Source organism: Lactuca serriola, chromosome 4 (assembly GCF_051521515.1).
Source record: "Lactuca serriola cultivar US96UC23 chromosome 4, Lser_US96UC23_V15, whole genome shotgun sequence".
Classification (NCBI taxonomy): Eukaryota; Viridiplantae; Streptophyta; class Magnoliopsida; order Asterales; family Asteraceae; genus Lactuca; species Lactuca serriola.
The window spans coordinates 24349036-24366128 of record NC_136411.1 but is presented as its reverse complement, the minus strand read 5'-3'; the positions used below and the strand labels follow the sequence as shown (position 1 = coordinate 24366128).

Here is a 17093-nt window from a genome sequence, read left to right as displayed (position 1 = left end):
CACACCAATCAATGTCACTTAAATCCAGGTCTTTCGTCACTTTTGATAACATCGACAGGTCACATGTTCCCATGCTCATCGACTGACCTAGTGTATTACACAACAGGACAAAGATGTTTACTTTAAACATTAAATATGCACGTGTTGATTGCATAATAACTTGTTGAACTGCCCTTGGTCTAATATTATCTTCGTCTTCGAATTGTTTTCTCCAAACAGTTATCGTGTCGTCTGTGACTTCTCTATAAGGCATGAACTTTATTGTAACATGTCCCAGAGGCAGACCCAACATTTCGTGAATAACTTGCCGATTGATTGCTATCTCTCCATGATGAAGTTTGAGTACCATCCTATCTGCATTAAAATTCCTGACAATATAATGCCCCATAATTGATGCACACTCATCCACTTTCATATTCAACAAATGCCCTAGACCAATAGAAGAGATATAAGCTTCCTGTTCCTTGCTAAGGTTATGCATACAACTGTATAAAACATTTGGAGATGTCCGTACTTGTATTCGCCTAGCTTCTTCTGCACCACTTGCTACAACTTTAGGCAGTTTTCTTGGCTTCAATACATTTCCTTCTTTATTCCTTTGTCTTTTAAATTTCTTCACATTTTCTTTGTCATCATCTTTGAATGAAGTATGATGCCTTCTCTTTTTCCTTGTTAGCACAGGTTTGTCAACTTCAAAATCAGAGTCTTCATCTTCGTCAAAGTTCTTGACAATAACATTATCTTTTCCTGTTAAGACATATTTAACACAATAAATGATTATAAATAAATTACCAAACCAATGCTATACTAAATTTATTAAAAAAAACACTACCTGAAAATGAGTTTATAACAGCAACTTCATCACCTTTTATTTTACATGTATCAAAACGTCTTTTTGTTCTCAATTCATTTCCCTATTTAGTCCACTATCTTCTGTCAAGTCATAGCTTTCAATCAAACCTGCCAATAATTAGACAACATAATCATCACTGAAGATACTTTAATATACAAGTTACATTACATGAAATCATCATTCACACCTTTTTTTTCTGTATATTTTTTTTAGCTTTTGAAAACCTTGAATTTCCTCCATCAAACTTCTTCACATTGACTTTGGGTTTCATGTTCTTTTCTATTAATAAATACAAAACAACACAAGTTATTAAAACTAACTACAACATCAAACTCTAGATAAATTTATTTCTAAACAAGTACATTACTTGAATTTGAGCTCAAAACTACAACTTTAAGATCCCTTCGCATTGAATGAGCTGGTGTGCGACTAACACATTCCCCCACACCTGTCCAAAAAATAAGACACATAATCACTATAGATTCCAATTGATATTTAACATTTTAAATTTCATATAATCATCATCACCACCAGTTTGTTTTTTAGTTTTCTTCTTAGGTGTTGAACACTTCTTTTGTCCTTCTCTTCTAATCTGAGGTTGTACTAGTTCGTTTCCTTCATTGTCTTCATCTTCAATATCAATAAGCAATGGATTGGATTCTTCATTAGTGAATTTGTTGAATGTCGTCTTTAGTAATATCCTCTCGCTTTTCTTTCTACCTAATAGTAGAATTAAAATACCTTAATCATATATAACTCAGAATTGAATCATTAACAACTCAAATAATCATAACTTATACATACTAAACACAAACACAATTAAACACATACCCAAAAAACAGAGGAATGTTTACAATAATCATCAATAAACAAACAGTGTAATTAACTTACTCACATAAAACAGTTGGGACTCCTACACCATTATTCTTTACATACAAAACATACTCAATAAAGTACCTATTCACAAATGAATATGTCTTTAACAATATACAAAACATACAACCAACAACAAGGAATAATACTAGAAAAAGTACTTATGTCTCAAAAACAATCGGATTTTACAAGTAATCATTAGTAATAAATGACATTTATACCCTTCGTTATTATTTTTCTACTAAACACCATTCACAATCGAATGCTAACATCAATTACTCCTCTTGTCCCCAAAATCAGAGGAATGTTTACAATAATCATCAACAAACACACAATGTAATTAACTTACTCACATAAAACAGTTGGCACTCCTACATCATTATTCTTTACATACAAAATCATGTACAGGATCAAAACCACATACATACTCAATAAAGTACCCATTCACAACCGAATATGACTTTAACAATATACAAAACATACAACCAACAACAAGGATTAATACTAGAAAAGAACTTCTGTCGCACAAACAATCGGATTTTACAAGTAATCATTAGTAATGAATTACATTTATACTCTTCGTTATTATTTTTCAACTAAAAAACATTCACAATCGAATATTAACATCAATTACTCCTCTTGTGCTACTTATAATGTAAAAAAAAGCCCTAATTTTTTGGTTTACGTAACATTATTTCAGTTCAAAGTAGTCGACTACGATTACATATGTATATGCATCTTAGAACTATCAAACACAATCATAAACTATTGATTTTTAAGCACATTCAATATCACAATATCGTAAATTCGAAACTCATCTATAATTACCATTTTCATTTAAACAATCAAATACACCAACGTGTTATTTGTAAAACACAACATTTAAATCAACAATCATCAAAGATGAAGAATCACTACAGTTCATAATCGACAATATAAAGAAAAAACGAAAGACCCAACTTCTAGGATTTTAAGAGTCGTTAAATGTACACATTAACAAAAACTAAACACACTAATACACCCGTTTTCCAGTCAATCGACATTCAATAAAGATTAGAAAGCTTACTTCTTCCACTTCGATTGATCAACGATGACATTCCTCCACCTTCAACGCTTCACGAAGTTCTGAATGCAAAATACCTCTTCACGGTTGAACAATATTAATCTCCTTTCGTATAATCGTTTATCTGTGACGCTATTTTTCATTCAAGATATGATCGAATCATCCAAAAGATTAGAAGTTAACTGTGATTATTAAAACATATGAACGATTTCTTTTATTTTTCAAACTTACCCGAGATATTCAAATTGGATGACATCTTAAAATTACTTGATTACCCTTTTATATTTTTTTTAATTTAAAAAACAATTAAATTCATTTATTATTTTCTTTAAATTAATGATCAATGAGATCCTTAGATTATAAATAATTAATGTACCAGATTTGTTCTCGCGTTCTCAACCTTTTAGGCGTTCTCATTTGATCTATATATATATATATATATATATATATATATATAAAGAGAGAGAGAGAGAGAAAGAAAGTTCATCTATAAACTCCAATTACTATGTGAATCTATTACCAAATAGAGTCGAGCCATTTGATATAGCATTATAATAAACTTCACTAATTAATTAATTAATTAACCAAAATGAAAAACTTAGAATTAAAAAAAAAAATTATCTTCAGTTTTGATAACTATATTAGCGACTAATAGTATTATCATACATACATTATCATCAACGATCCTCATTGACGATGTCATCATCAACCAACTATCATTCTGATGTAATTCAAAAAGTGTCAAAGTTTTTCATCTTGATCAACACATATTGTCAGAATCTTTATCGTCACCATCAAGGTTGGTCCTGAGAAATTAAATATCATCAAATATCCGGGATGAACCAGAAAAATAGTTCTTATTGTTATTATAAGTTTTTTATTTTTAAATAAATAAATAAATATATATATATATATATATATATATATATATATATATATATATATATATATATATATATATATATATATATATATATATAATATAATTAAAAAAAATTAGGCCCTAAAAAAGTTGGGCCTTTTGCATTAACGCCGCTACCATCCTCTTACAATTCAAATGGTTGTTAATTTGTTATCGGTTCTTCATATTGATCACCACAAATCGTCACTACCGATTCTTCATCTTGATGACCACACGTCCACACGTTTGTTTGCTTTTGACCCAAACCTCTTTTTGATTAGGAAGAAAAATATGTGATTTTATTTTTGATCGAGGCTTTTGGGAATCTATTCAATAATGGGAAGAAAATGCAATTTCTCTTTATTACTACCATAAACAAAGAAACCCAGAGTAAACAGCCCATCTTATTGGATTTTTTTTTTCTAAACTAATAACCGATTTGGGAGAACCAAAAGATATTTGTCTTCTTTTTATTCGACCATTTCATCAACGGTGGAGTGAATTATTTCATGTTTTATTCTTCAAAACTGTCATATTTGCAATTGTGAATTATATTCATTCTTACGAGAATGTCAAATTTTTGTACTTGTAATTTATGTTCTTTTATTTCATATATTATTCATTAAGAGTGTATTATTCTTAAAAAATATCAATTATGCACTTGTAATTCATGCATTTTTATTCAAAATAACTTTTATTTTGTAAAATGTTAATATTGTTATCCAAAAAATGATAGTTATGCACTTGTAGTTCATATCTTATTTCTTAAGAATGTCTTTCATTCTTATTCTCATGAACATTTTTATCATTTTTACCGGTAATCATATTTTATAAATTTGCATTGATCTTTGAAGAATTAAGATAAAATCACACATTATGTATATAAGTGGAGAGATGATACGGTGAATCTTCTTATATCCTAATAAATCTGCAACTCTTCAATTAAAAATTTTTCCGGTATCATTCCTAATGTAGCTCAATGATAGACTTCCCAACAAAAAAATCCGTATCAATGTTGCTCAACTAAAGTGTTTTTAAAGTACAAACATCAAAACAAAGTGAAAAGTGGAATAGTTGTAATATTTATATTAATCACACTCCGTAGATAAAAACCAATTGCAAACATACGAAATGGAAGTTTTTGGTTGGTAAAAGAAAAGAAGGCTCTCATATAAGGTTGTCAAGATCGAGATATTATCTAAGATTATTTTTATATTGTATGATTATAGTATCATTGTAACGCCTCATTTCTAGTATGTAATTTAAATATAGTATTTTTCCTTCTTTAAGAGAAACTCGACGAGTCAGTAGCCCGACTCGTCGAGTAGAGACGGGATTTGCACGCGTCTTTAGTAGGCGACTCGACGAGTCTATATCCCGAACTCGACGAGTCCGCAAGTTTGGATGAAACCCTAAATCCCAGAGTTTGTACCCTATTTAAACGTCATTATATCCTCCCACCCCAGCCTCCAACACCTTTAGAGCATTTCTCTGTAAAACCCTAGTCCCCATTGTTGAGCTTGAGTGTTTTGTGATAGCTTGGGAGTTGTAGAAGAGAAGGAAGGAAAGAAGATCAATAGAACGGAAAGGAGATCCAAGAGCTAGCTTCCATCTGCTTCATATTCTGGTAATAAAGTTATTACCTTGCTTGTTCTTCCATTAAGCACTCTTTTATGCTTGTTTATGTCTCTTTTGGAGCTTTGTATGATTCAAAATTGATATTTGAGCTCTCCTTAGGATGGAGACCATAGATCTGGATGTTATTGAGCTCTAGGAACTCAATATAGTTACCTTTATGCAAATATAGCCTTGTTCCAAACCCTAAGTGTTTAGTGTTGGATGATTTTGGTGTTTTAGCCCCATTCTCGTGTGCATGCACGTAAAGTTGGAAACTTTACGTGCAAAACCAGCCCTAGAAGCCCAGATCTATGAATTGGATGCACTGAAATCGACTACAATCAACTATATAGTAATGGCATGCAGGAGACTCGGCGAGTCTACGCCGTGACTTGGCAAGTCCAAGGCAATCTTATTGCCTCAAGAACAGACTCGACGAGTTGTTCATACAACTCGGCAAGTCACAGTCTGGACGAGTTCATATGATGAAGGAGAACTCGACGAGTTGTTCATACAACTCGGCGAGTCGGATGAAGTTAGATTCGACGTTAGTACGGAAGAAGAACTCGTCGAGTTGTTGCCAAACTCGACGAGTTGAAGCGAGTAGAGGATTAGAAAAGGTGTTAGGGACTCGGCGAGTTGGCGGCCCAACTCAGCGGGTCCGGTCAACTGAAAGTTGATTTTGACCAGGAGGTTGACTTTGACCAGGGGTAAATTAGTTATTTTACCCTAAGAACAATTATCAGTATCTGATTTAGTGTCTATGGAATTTGTTGCTGAGGAGTTCCGGAGCAACAGTCAGCCAGTTTCAGATTTAGCATCTCAGCAGCCAGCGTTACGAGGTGAGTTTTCCTTTCAGTAGGAACGGGTCTACGACCACAATGTCGACCCATTTAGTTAGCAATAGTTCCGGATTTCGGTCTGATGCAGTAGTTCAGTGTGCTTGATGTCTTCGTGACTCAAGCATGTATTTGTGTTATGTGTTCCAGACTTCGGTCTGATGCAGTATGCAGTATATATGTTTATGCTAGTAGTTATGATTATCCTATGCTATGTTCAATTAGTTCCGGACTTCGGTCTGATGCAGTTTCCGAAATTCGGTCCGATGCAGAGGGCAAGGCCCTGGTTAGTTTTAGACTTCGGTCTGATGCAGTTTCCGGACTTCGGTCCGATGCAGAGGGCATGGCTCTAGTTAGTTCCGGACTTTGGTCCGATGCAGTTTCTGGACTTCGGTCCAATGCAGTAGGCAAGGCCCAGTAGTTGCTTTATATGTTATTGTATGATATATGGTAGTTTGGGGGAGCTCACTAAGCTTTGTGCTTACAGTTTCAGTTTTGGTTTCAGGTACTTCTGCTAGCAAGGGGAAGAGCTTGGGATGATGGCATGGCACACACCACAGTTATAGTTTTAACCTGGGACTTTTACTCTGATATTTTGATATGATATTTGCTTCAGTTTGGATTGATACATTTACTATGGCATTTTGAGACATACGATTCATGGTTTTATTGTATGACATTTGATATTGTGGGTTTTTAGTAATATTAAAACAAAAAATTTCGGGTTGCATTTTTGGGATGTTTCAAGTTGTATGGGGGATTCAGGCACACTCTCGGGTGTGACTGGACTCAAACTAAGGAAATGGTAAAAAAAAATTCAAAATAAAAATGTTTTCGAAAGAATTTTTGAAAAAGAAAACTTAAAAAAAAGAGTTTTTGAAAAAGAGAAAAAGGGTGTGGTGCAATGCTATTAGCCGAGCTCAAGTAAGTACTCCCAAATTACCCATACAAGTTTATGTTATGATTATCAGTTTCAGTTTCAGTAGAACAACATGCTAGAATAGGACTAAGGATCTAGGAGGATGCCTTATGTACCTACTATATGTGTTTCAGCTTTATGAGAATTGTATGCTAGTATTGAGTAGACATTAGTAGGATAGCCCGTTTAGGTTATGCCTGATAGTATGAGCTTAGCATTGTATGCTAGTACAGTTTCTTGTTATGAGGATAGAATTGCTTGAGTAGTTTCTTGTGTCCGAATGTTGCTTGCTTTGTGCTTTGTGGGGCTCTGAGTGATGGGAGTTAGCCATTAGGTGAATACGTCACGTCACATGTGATTAGGGTTGAATATTCTCAGAGTGTTGGATTTGGCCCTATTGCACAGCTCTTGTTTGAGTCTAACTGTTATAGGGACGAGTCTTTTACTCGACGGATTATCTGAGCCTCGTCACATGTGATGGTATTCAGGTGATGGATAATTGGCATTACAAGGAGGCCTTCAACAGCTGAGGACTGGGTTGGGTGGAGTCAGAGATTTCCCTAGGGCAAGCCTAGGATGAGAGTAGCAGAGATCAGTAGCAGTAGAAGTGACTTGGTGGAGTCAAGGCGGTTCTTGAGGAAAGTACGGATAAATGTGGAAGGTAGTATGGGCCCGTACTACTGAAAGTAGAGGATCCGTACTTGAACCAAGGAAGGCTGAGATGAGACCAGGGAACTTGTAAGTAGTAGCGATCCCTCGAGATATATCAGTGTTTCTGACGCTTATCATGATGTGATTTCAGAATGGTGGTTTTACGCCCTAGGCCAGTAGTCGGCAGTTCAGGAGCCGGTGAGGGATCAGGATCAGGCTCAGGGACCGAGCATCTAGATGAGCAGACCAGGGAGTTCCTCTCTTCAGAGGTTACTCGCACCATACTTGAGCAGACTCCTGTGATCTTCGGTTCGATCAAGGAGGGTATTTTAGAGCTGATGGACAAGAGGTTGAGCACATTCCGTGCTGAGGTGGTGGCCATAATGGGGTCGCGCACACTCACCTTCAGGGAGTTTCAGGCTTGTGGAGCTCCAGACTACCATGGGGCACGGGATCCCATTTCGAGTACCAGGTGGTTGGAGGATGTCGCCAATGCGTTCCGCACCAGCAGATGTTCCGAGGGAGACAAGGTCAGACTAACATCCTGTCTTCTAAAGGACAGGGCACAAGATTGGTGGGAGGAGATCGAGCATGTTATCAGAGATGACGCAGCTCTTGATGCGATGAACTGGGCTGATTTTACTACCAGGTTCAGAGCCGAGTTTGCACCGGTTATTGAGGTGCAGCAGTTAGCTAGGGAGTTTCAGGATCTCACCCAGACTACAGAGACAGTGGCGGAGATTAACGCCAAGTTCAGGGAGAGGGCTCTTCTCATTCCTCAATACGTAGCTGATGACGAAATGAAGAAGGCCCGTTATCATGAGATGTTGCGGAGTGATATCCGCCAGTTTGTGAGCCGGTCCCGCTGTAAAACGCTGGATGATATGATTGTGAGGGCTCGAGATGGAGAGATAGATTTGGAGATGGAGAAGAAGAGGAAGCCAGAGGCGACATCTGGCACAGGGAGTTCGGGCAAAAAGCCCAAGGTATCGGATCACAGATCTAAAGGACAGCAAAGCCACAGTCAGTGTGGGAAGTGTGGGAGATTGCACAATGGGGCGTGCAAGGCTGGGAGCCTCGGTTGCTACAAGTGCGGTCGAACCGGACATATGAACAGAGATTGTACAGCTACTCCCACCATTACCGCAACATCTGATCTGATTTGCTTCCATTGCAATCAGAAGGGACATAAAAAATCCCAGTGTCCGAGTTTGGCAGCAGCAGGGAAGGTGGCGGCACCTGCCCCTGCTACATTGAGGATTACAGATGGCCGTCAGGGCCGGGGTGAGGTGCCAGTGGCGAAGAGTAGATCTTTCCAGATGATAGCAGAGGAGACGCGAGCGACTCCTAATGTGGTGACGGGTATGTATTTTCCTCTTGCCTCTTATTTGATATTGATTGTTTCCCATAGTTATATGTTTTTGTATAGGGTCGTTCTTAGTGAACGACATTTCAGCTACAGTATTGTTTGATTCGGGGGCCACCCGATCATTTGTTTCACTTGCGCTTAGCAAGAGGTTTAGTAGAGCTCTGGGGGAGCTGGATTGTCAACTCGAGGTTGAGATAGCTGATGACTGGACCGTCAGGGTCGCGAGAGTACATAGGGGGTGTTCGTTGCAGTTATTTGATGAGCAGTTTTCAGTGGACTTGGTTCCTATTCCCCTGAGAGGGAATAAGGTTATAGTGGGTATGGATTGGCTGAGCCCCAATGGGGCAGTGATTGATTATGAGTTGTAGTTAGTGAGGGTTCGCACTCCCAGTGGGGGAGAGTTAGTTATTCAGGGCAAGACGCCACAACGAGGACCAGTTCTTTGTTCAGCAGCGAGAGCGAGGCGCTACATTCAGCAGGGTTGCGCAGGGTACATCGCCTATGTTATAGATGCCCGAGAGAAGGGTAAGACGACAGTTGACGATGCACCAGTTGTGCGAGAGTATCCTAACGTATTCCCGGAGGGCTTTTCTGGGATAGCTTCTGAAAGACAGGTTGAGTTTCAGATTGACCTGGTTTCGGGAGCGGCTCTGATAGCCAAGGCACCATATTGGCTGGCTCCTCGAGAGATGCAGGAGTTGTCTACGTAGCTGCAAGAGCTGCTATAAAAGGGTTTCATCAGGCCGAATAGTTCACCATGGGGAGCCCCGATCGTGCTCATAAGGAAGAAGGATGGGTCGCACCGTATGTGCATAGATTACCGGGAGCAGAACAAGGTAACGGTGAAGAACCGTTACCCACTCCCGAGGATAGACGATTTGTTTGACCAACATCAGGGAGCATCTTGGTTCTCTAAGATTGATCTATGATCAGGATATCACCAGATGCAGGTCAGGGATGAGGATGTGCAGAAGACCGCTTTTAGGAGACGCTATGGTCATAATGAGTTTGTGGTGATGCCGTTCGGGCTCACCAACGCTCCAGCCGCGTTCATGGATCTCATGAATCGCGTATGCAGACCGATGCTAGATCGGTCAGTGATAGTGTTCATTGATGACATCTAGTTTATTCCAAGACTCAGGAGCAGCATGAGAAGCACCTGAGAGAGGTGCTAGAGATGCTGAGGAGGGAGAGACTGTTCGCGAAGTTCTCTAAGTGCAAGTTCTGGTTGCGCGAGGTGCAGTTCCTTGGACACATTGTCAACCAGAAGGGTATACTAGTGGATCCGGCCAAGATAAAGGCCGTGATGCAGTGGGAGGTCCCGAGATCTCCATCTGATATTCAGAGCTTCCTAGGACTAGCAGGGTACGACAGGAGATTCATCCAGGATTTCTCCAAGATAGCAGTTCCGCTCACCCGACTGACCAAGAAGTCGGTGGTGTTTTGTTGGGGGCCTGAGCAACAATAAACCAGCCTCTCTCCTCAATAGTCATCCTGTCTAGTCACCAGTGTGAAGGCAACCCAAAAGGACCATGCTCACAATCGGGTCAAGTACATACCAAAATAATTATGGACTTAGACACTAATCCAACAATTACCTCTATGGGGGTCCACTGTACCATTTATGCTTGTCGTGAAGCTCTCGACAATCTAGGAATTTGATTAAAGATGTGTTATCTCGTTGGAGAGCCCATCAAGCATTTTGGATAATTGTTTAACAACCTTCTGAGAACAAAGTGTATGTTGCTCAAAGGGCAGTCTTCTAAGAGAGGGAGCTGATTTCCAAAAGGGCTAGTGGGAGCCACATTGATCTTGATAAGATTCAAGAGTCAACCAACGAGGAGCCTAAAGTTGGGCATAACATTCAATTTGGAATTGAAAGAGCTATTAAGGAAACTGACATATTTCCATTTTTCCTTATAGATCTGATAGAAGACGTCATGGACCTTGTTATATAAGAGTTTATATTACTAAGGTATATGAGTCACTGGTAAATTGCAATTAGAGTATACCAGCTATCGGAAGCTATGGTAGGCCCTAAAGGCTACAACATGGAAGGAAGACACAGAAAGCGAGATTCAGTCCATGTATGTTGAAATTTGGTAGACCTAGCACTTGACCCTAACCCTTAGGTGCAAGTGGATCTTCAAGTAGAGACAATCATGGATAGGAACAAACACATAATTAAACCAAGATAGGTTTTGAAGGATGTGTAAGCTTAACAAGCTCATTTATGGGCCGAAATAATCATCTCGCAAGATGGATCATTATTTCAATGAGAATGTTTAAGGAGTTTTAATTTCAAGAAATAAAGATAAGCCATATATACGTCAAAGCTAGTGTGAGTAATTGGAATCTTTGTTTCAATGAGAAAAGTTCAAGGAGTTTGAATTTCGAGAAACATAGATAAGCCATATATATGTCAGTTCTAGTAGGTTCACTATAGTCACCCTTGTATTGTACATAGACAATGTACGATTTTAGGAAACTGTATTCTAACTTGGCAGGTGTAAAAGCTTGGCTTGGTATGAGAACTGTTTCGCTATGATATACATGGGAGATACAAGACACGCGCATAATAAGGATCTATGGAGATAGATCAAAGTGATTCATTGGATTAAGCCAAAGTACATGGAATGTTGAGGAAACTCAAAAAAGGAGTTTAGGCTTATTACTGTTAGATTAATGTCTAAGTCCATAACATTAATTGGTAAGACTTGACCCGACCTGGCATGGTCCATTTGGGTTGCATGACATCATGCACTTGGATAGACTAAAATGAGAGAAATAAGACACTTATGGTTATTAATTTATTATAAGTTCTAGTATATTAATAATAATAATAATAATATTATTTAATTAGTATTGATCAAGAATTAATCTAGGATTAATTAAGTGATCAAAAGAAGACTAATTAAATATATGGGTTGATTGTGCAAATCATCCATAACTTATATAATGGGCCAAAGCTTCATGGATAATCAAGTTGGGTTAAACTCATAGGATGCTCCATGGAGGTTACATAACCCATGGGTCATGGAAATGAAAGGTCATGACAATTAGGGTTTACATGGTGTAACCCTAATTGTAACACACTATATAAGCATCATATTATTCACCAAAATCGGCCACTTGAGAGTGCAATAGAAGGGCTAGCTTATTTGGTGTTGTGTGAACCATTTGAGGTGTCACACTTGAGGCACTAGGCACTCAATCTTCATGAAGACATTCTACATCAAAGAGGTATGTATTCTATCTTGTTATATTCATTGTTTTGTATGCTAGATTAGGATAATACCTTGGATGTTCATATTTGTATGTATAATAGAGAAAACATAGATCCAAGGTATTTAGGGTTGCATGTACACTTAGGAGTGTTAGAATGCTCAAACCCCAACAGTGGTATCAGAGCCTAGGCTTGTTTTCTTGTTATACTTGCAAAAGTAGCTGAAAAATCGAGTTTTGATCCTGTTTGCCCAGCAGACTCGCCGAGTCCAAGGCAAAAAGCATCCAACTCGCCGAGTTGGTTCGTGCACTCGACGAGTTGGACCCCCAGACAGCATATATTCGACTTTTTTGGCTGGAATTGGACTAGGAACATTACCCTACGAAGTTTTTGGACTTATAAACTTGTTTTGATGTGGTAATGTTCATGCTAATCCAATTTCAAAGATAATTGTCAATAGATTCATGTTTTGAATTAGTTTAGTGATTAGGCTAATTACATGAAAAAGTTTGATTTGAGTTATCTTGTTCTTATGAGTTGCTTAGATTAATAGGAAGTTATGTGAAATTGTTGTTTTCAATCCAAATTAATTTAAGAGTTGATTCTAAAATGTGTTTTTTGTAACTTGTCCTCAAGTTATAAGAAAAGTCACATTTAAGATTCATAAAACTCATATAAGTTGGCAATGGTTACAAAAAAGAAGAGTCTTGTCCTTAAGTTATGGAGGTTCAAGAGTCACTTCATTAAGTAATAAAATATGTAACCTTAATTAATTCCATAAGTTATAAAATAAAGAAAAGATAATTATTTTATTAGTTTAAAGTCTTCCATAACTTGTCCTCAAGTTATGGAACTTGAAGAGTTTTTTAATTAAAACTACTTTAAATACACAAGTTATGGAATTAATTAGTTTTGAATAGTTTCAAAACTTGCCCTCAAGTTTTGGAATTTGTAAAGTTTTCTCTTATGAATACTTTAATTCCAAGTTAGCCCTTAGAATTTTAAAAGTTAAAATTCAACCCTTATACTTTATAATATTATAAGTTAATAATATATATATATATATATATATATATATATATATATATATAAAGAGCAAGTCAGTCTTACCGTTAGTAGGCCTCATTCACGAAGTCGGTCTATAAGGGGGGTATAAGGTTACTGCCTATAAAATGGCAGTTTAATGGGTGTCCACTCTCACCCACCGCTTCCTTGACCGGTGGAGGGTCGTTAGCCGCACGGGTAGGACAAGGACTAGAATTATCCCTTCATTAAAAGTATTAATGATAAATACTAAGTAACTAAACCATTTATAAATACCCAATCTTAGTTACTTAGGAAAAATGTGAATAAGGTGCTAATCCATGAATTTACACTTTGCACTTTGTTTAAGTCGGTTAGTGGAGCGTGTGTGGTTAACCGGCACACTAACTCGTATTTAACAAGGTAGGCAAAGGGTAACTTAATGTTTATCATAGTATCGATGGAGTGTGTGTGGTTAACCAGCACATTGATTGAGGGGTAAACACTTAAGGGTACCAAGTAATTTGCATGGTTACTTCACACCTTGTTTTGTGATCCTCGGCATCCCAGTCACAAAACCTGAAGGGCACACTCGAGATTGAAACATGCCATTGAAAAGTTCAATGAATCTCAAAGATCTAGGAGTTTCAAATCCAATTAAAACCTAATAATACATTTCGTTTATCTTGGTGGAAATTGGTGAATCGTCATTCACCTACCTTCAAATATTTTATAGCTTGGATTACGGCATCCCTCTTCTAAGTTATAAAATAGTTTGTTGGGTCCTAGCCTAAATATTTCATATTGGGTGTCATATTAAGGACTTTAAATCAACTATCTTGAATATCTCCCAAAAGATGTATGGTTTAGACATCTATGATCTTCCCAAATCTCTTGAAACAAGTTTTCCTAAATGAAGATGATGTCCCATGGAAATCATACTTCTTTCACCTCCTCCAATTATTCTCCCTAACCCACTAGTTCAAGGTCACTCAAGCCCTATTGGCAAGGCAAGGTCTAGGTGTGATCATATCTTGGAGATGTAGTCACATATTGACAAGCCGGGAGAGTTGGGTGTCAAAGTCTTGAGAAAGTTGGTGACTCAATCACCTTCTAAGTCACATAGTGAGCTCTTTTGGGATTCCTATGAAACAGACTATGACAAGACCCTTAATGATCTTATCTATTTGCTAAGATCAACTTCCTAAAACTTTATGGACATTGACAATGATGACATTGGATACCCAATAAAGCTCTCTCTTCCCAATGGAAAGGGATCGGCCATAGTCAAATCGGTTGACCAAATGGTAAAGAGAAAAGCTAAGTCTGTGATAGTCCCATGTTCCATTACCAAAGCGTCCATATGTTAAATTGCCAAAGGAAGGGGCATTGGTTGCGAAGCTGCCAATTTTACCTAAGGATGTTAAAGTCAATAAGTTTGAATCTACTTCAGGAAAAGTCCACTATCTAACTCTGCTAAGTTTCTATTCTGAGATTCTTATTACATGATGTGACTGGGTCACATGTTGATGTTTTAAGAATCAAAGAAAAGTGAAGAAACTTAAAGAAAGAATATGTTGAATCTGATCGCGTAGATGGATTTCTATCGCATAGGTTGAAGATCGGATTCTTGAGCTACTTCTTAGGAGTTATGATATATTGCTTAGGAATAGATAACAACAAAGTTTCCATGTGCTTTTGCATTGTAAGGATAGTTTTTCCGCAAAGTTTTAAAATAAAAGGAAAATTTTGATTTTATTTATTTTAAAAATATCCTTACAATGGCATTTGTGGAAGTTTTGTTGCTTATATGATTCCATTAATAGCAAGAGTGGAAATATGAAATTGATTCTTTCATTTGTGGTAATGTCTAAATTTACCAAATAAGGAAAGATTCTCATCACCCAAGTTTCAATTGGACCGGAACTTGGAATCGTGCAAGTTGTATAGCATGATGAATGAGAACTTTTAAGTATTGGAAAATTAAGACTAATTACTTGTTCACATGGATGTGTGAGTCAAGTAATGGACTAAGGGATCGAGTACACATTCTTGTGCACTGATTAAGTCCACCACAAAAGATCGATAAGACTATTCGTCATAGTTTACTAAATTTCAGTAAATATGCTTATAGTTACAAGTTTAAGTATAATTTTGAAACATTGGAAAGGTTTCAATGTATGGCAGAGCGAATAAGAAGAATCAACTTAGAGAGAAAGATAAAAGTTTCTCAAATCTGAAAAGATGGGAGAGTACTTTAGTATCAGTTTTGTGATCATCTTAATGATTAAGAAACCATAGCACAATTAGTTCTCTAAGGGAATCTTAGTGCATTCTTATGACTAAGAAGAGGAACTTGAATTGTTGAAATGGTTAAATCAAGAAGATGAGTCATACTTCGTTCCAATACAAGTCTTAGAGTCATACTCCAAGATTGTAATTTGAGTGACATGTCTTAAAGAAGGTTTAAAACACTTGTCAAATGTAAGAGTAAAATTTTTCTACTCTTGTACATTTGAAATTGATAAGTTGTGATGTTTTGGATAAAACAAAGACCAACTTAGGCCAATTGTGTGAAGTGATTGTCTTGATTAGAATCCACACTATCTCTTGAATATCTGACAAGAAAGTCTTATATGTCAAGAGGACAGTGGGAGTCTTAAAGGTCTTGGAAGTCTCAAGAACTAATTAAGAATAAAACCTGAAGTTCTTCACTAGCACACGACTTGAGGTTTATAACCTATCGTGTTGACATATTCTGTGCCCATTCCAGTTAAAGTTGGCTTTGCATATGAGTTCTTAGAGTTCTCAATTTGTTGCACAACAACTTGGAAGCAATGGCAGGCCCTTGAGCTGCCAGGTTGCATGAAATTAAGATTGAGTTCAGTCCATATGAGTTTGGATTTGTCATTATCCTTGTCTTGTGACTATGGTTTTGAAAATTCACATGGATAAGAACACATACACCAGTAAATCTAAGTGTCATAAGGTTTCTCTCCGATTCATGAAAATGATGGTGAGGAAACACTTTCACTAAGTAGATTTTAGCTAGATAGCAATTGTAATATTTGCATTCTCAAAGTCGTTAGTGGAGCGTGTGTGGTTTACCGGCACACTAACCTGGACTTGTGAGAAGTGGCAAAAAGGTCTAACCATTATGATTACGGCATCCCTCTTCATAATTGTTTAGACACACAAGTGTGCTATCTAAGGGAAGGTGTATGATTTTGATAAAGTTTTATCAAAACAATCTAGTATCAGAAATCTAAACTTTGGTAAGAAAGTAGCTGATTTATGAGTACATGTCAAGGCTAGTGGGAGCATAAGTGTTATGCTAATAATCATCATGTTAGTGGGAGCGTGATAATTATGATAAGTATTGCAAGTTAGCAATATTAATTATAGAAAACAAAAGGTTTCAATTGGGAAAAAGTTGTTTTGCTATTATTAAGGGAGAGGAAATTATACTTCATCTCAAATCTAAAAGCTTAGATTGAGGTTTTAATCGTATTTAGTCAAGAATATATATATGAATGTTATGTTGGAATGGCTCAACATAAGAAAATTCTATATATGGGTCCATTATTTGCGTTCTAAAATTTGATTATGATTACGACATCCCTTCTCATAATCTGAATTATGAGAACTTGGCAAATAGAAATGGAAATATTATGGCAAAAAGACTGGTTTAGTCTTTATGTGAGACATCATGAATCGTGTCCCATATGCTTCGGATATAGGATCGATTACATGTGCTAT

At 37.0% G+C, this 17093-nt stretch overlaps 1 long non-coding RNA gene across 1 annotated transcript; it reads right to left on the bottom strand.

The window, feature by feature from the left end:
• Nucleotides 1–1042: 1042 nt before the first annotated feature.
• LOC145100002 (uncharacterized) lies at nt 1043–2892 on the bottom strand. The gene is made up of 3 exons (XR_013704755.1): nt 2793–2892; nt 1330–1573; nt 1043–1132 (listed from the first exon to the last, which is right to left on the bottom strand). It is a non-coding gene; the product is annotated as an uncharacterized LOC145100002 (long non-coding RNA).
• Nucleotides 2893–17093: the final 14201 nt, after the last annotated feature.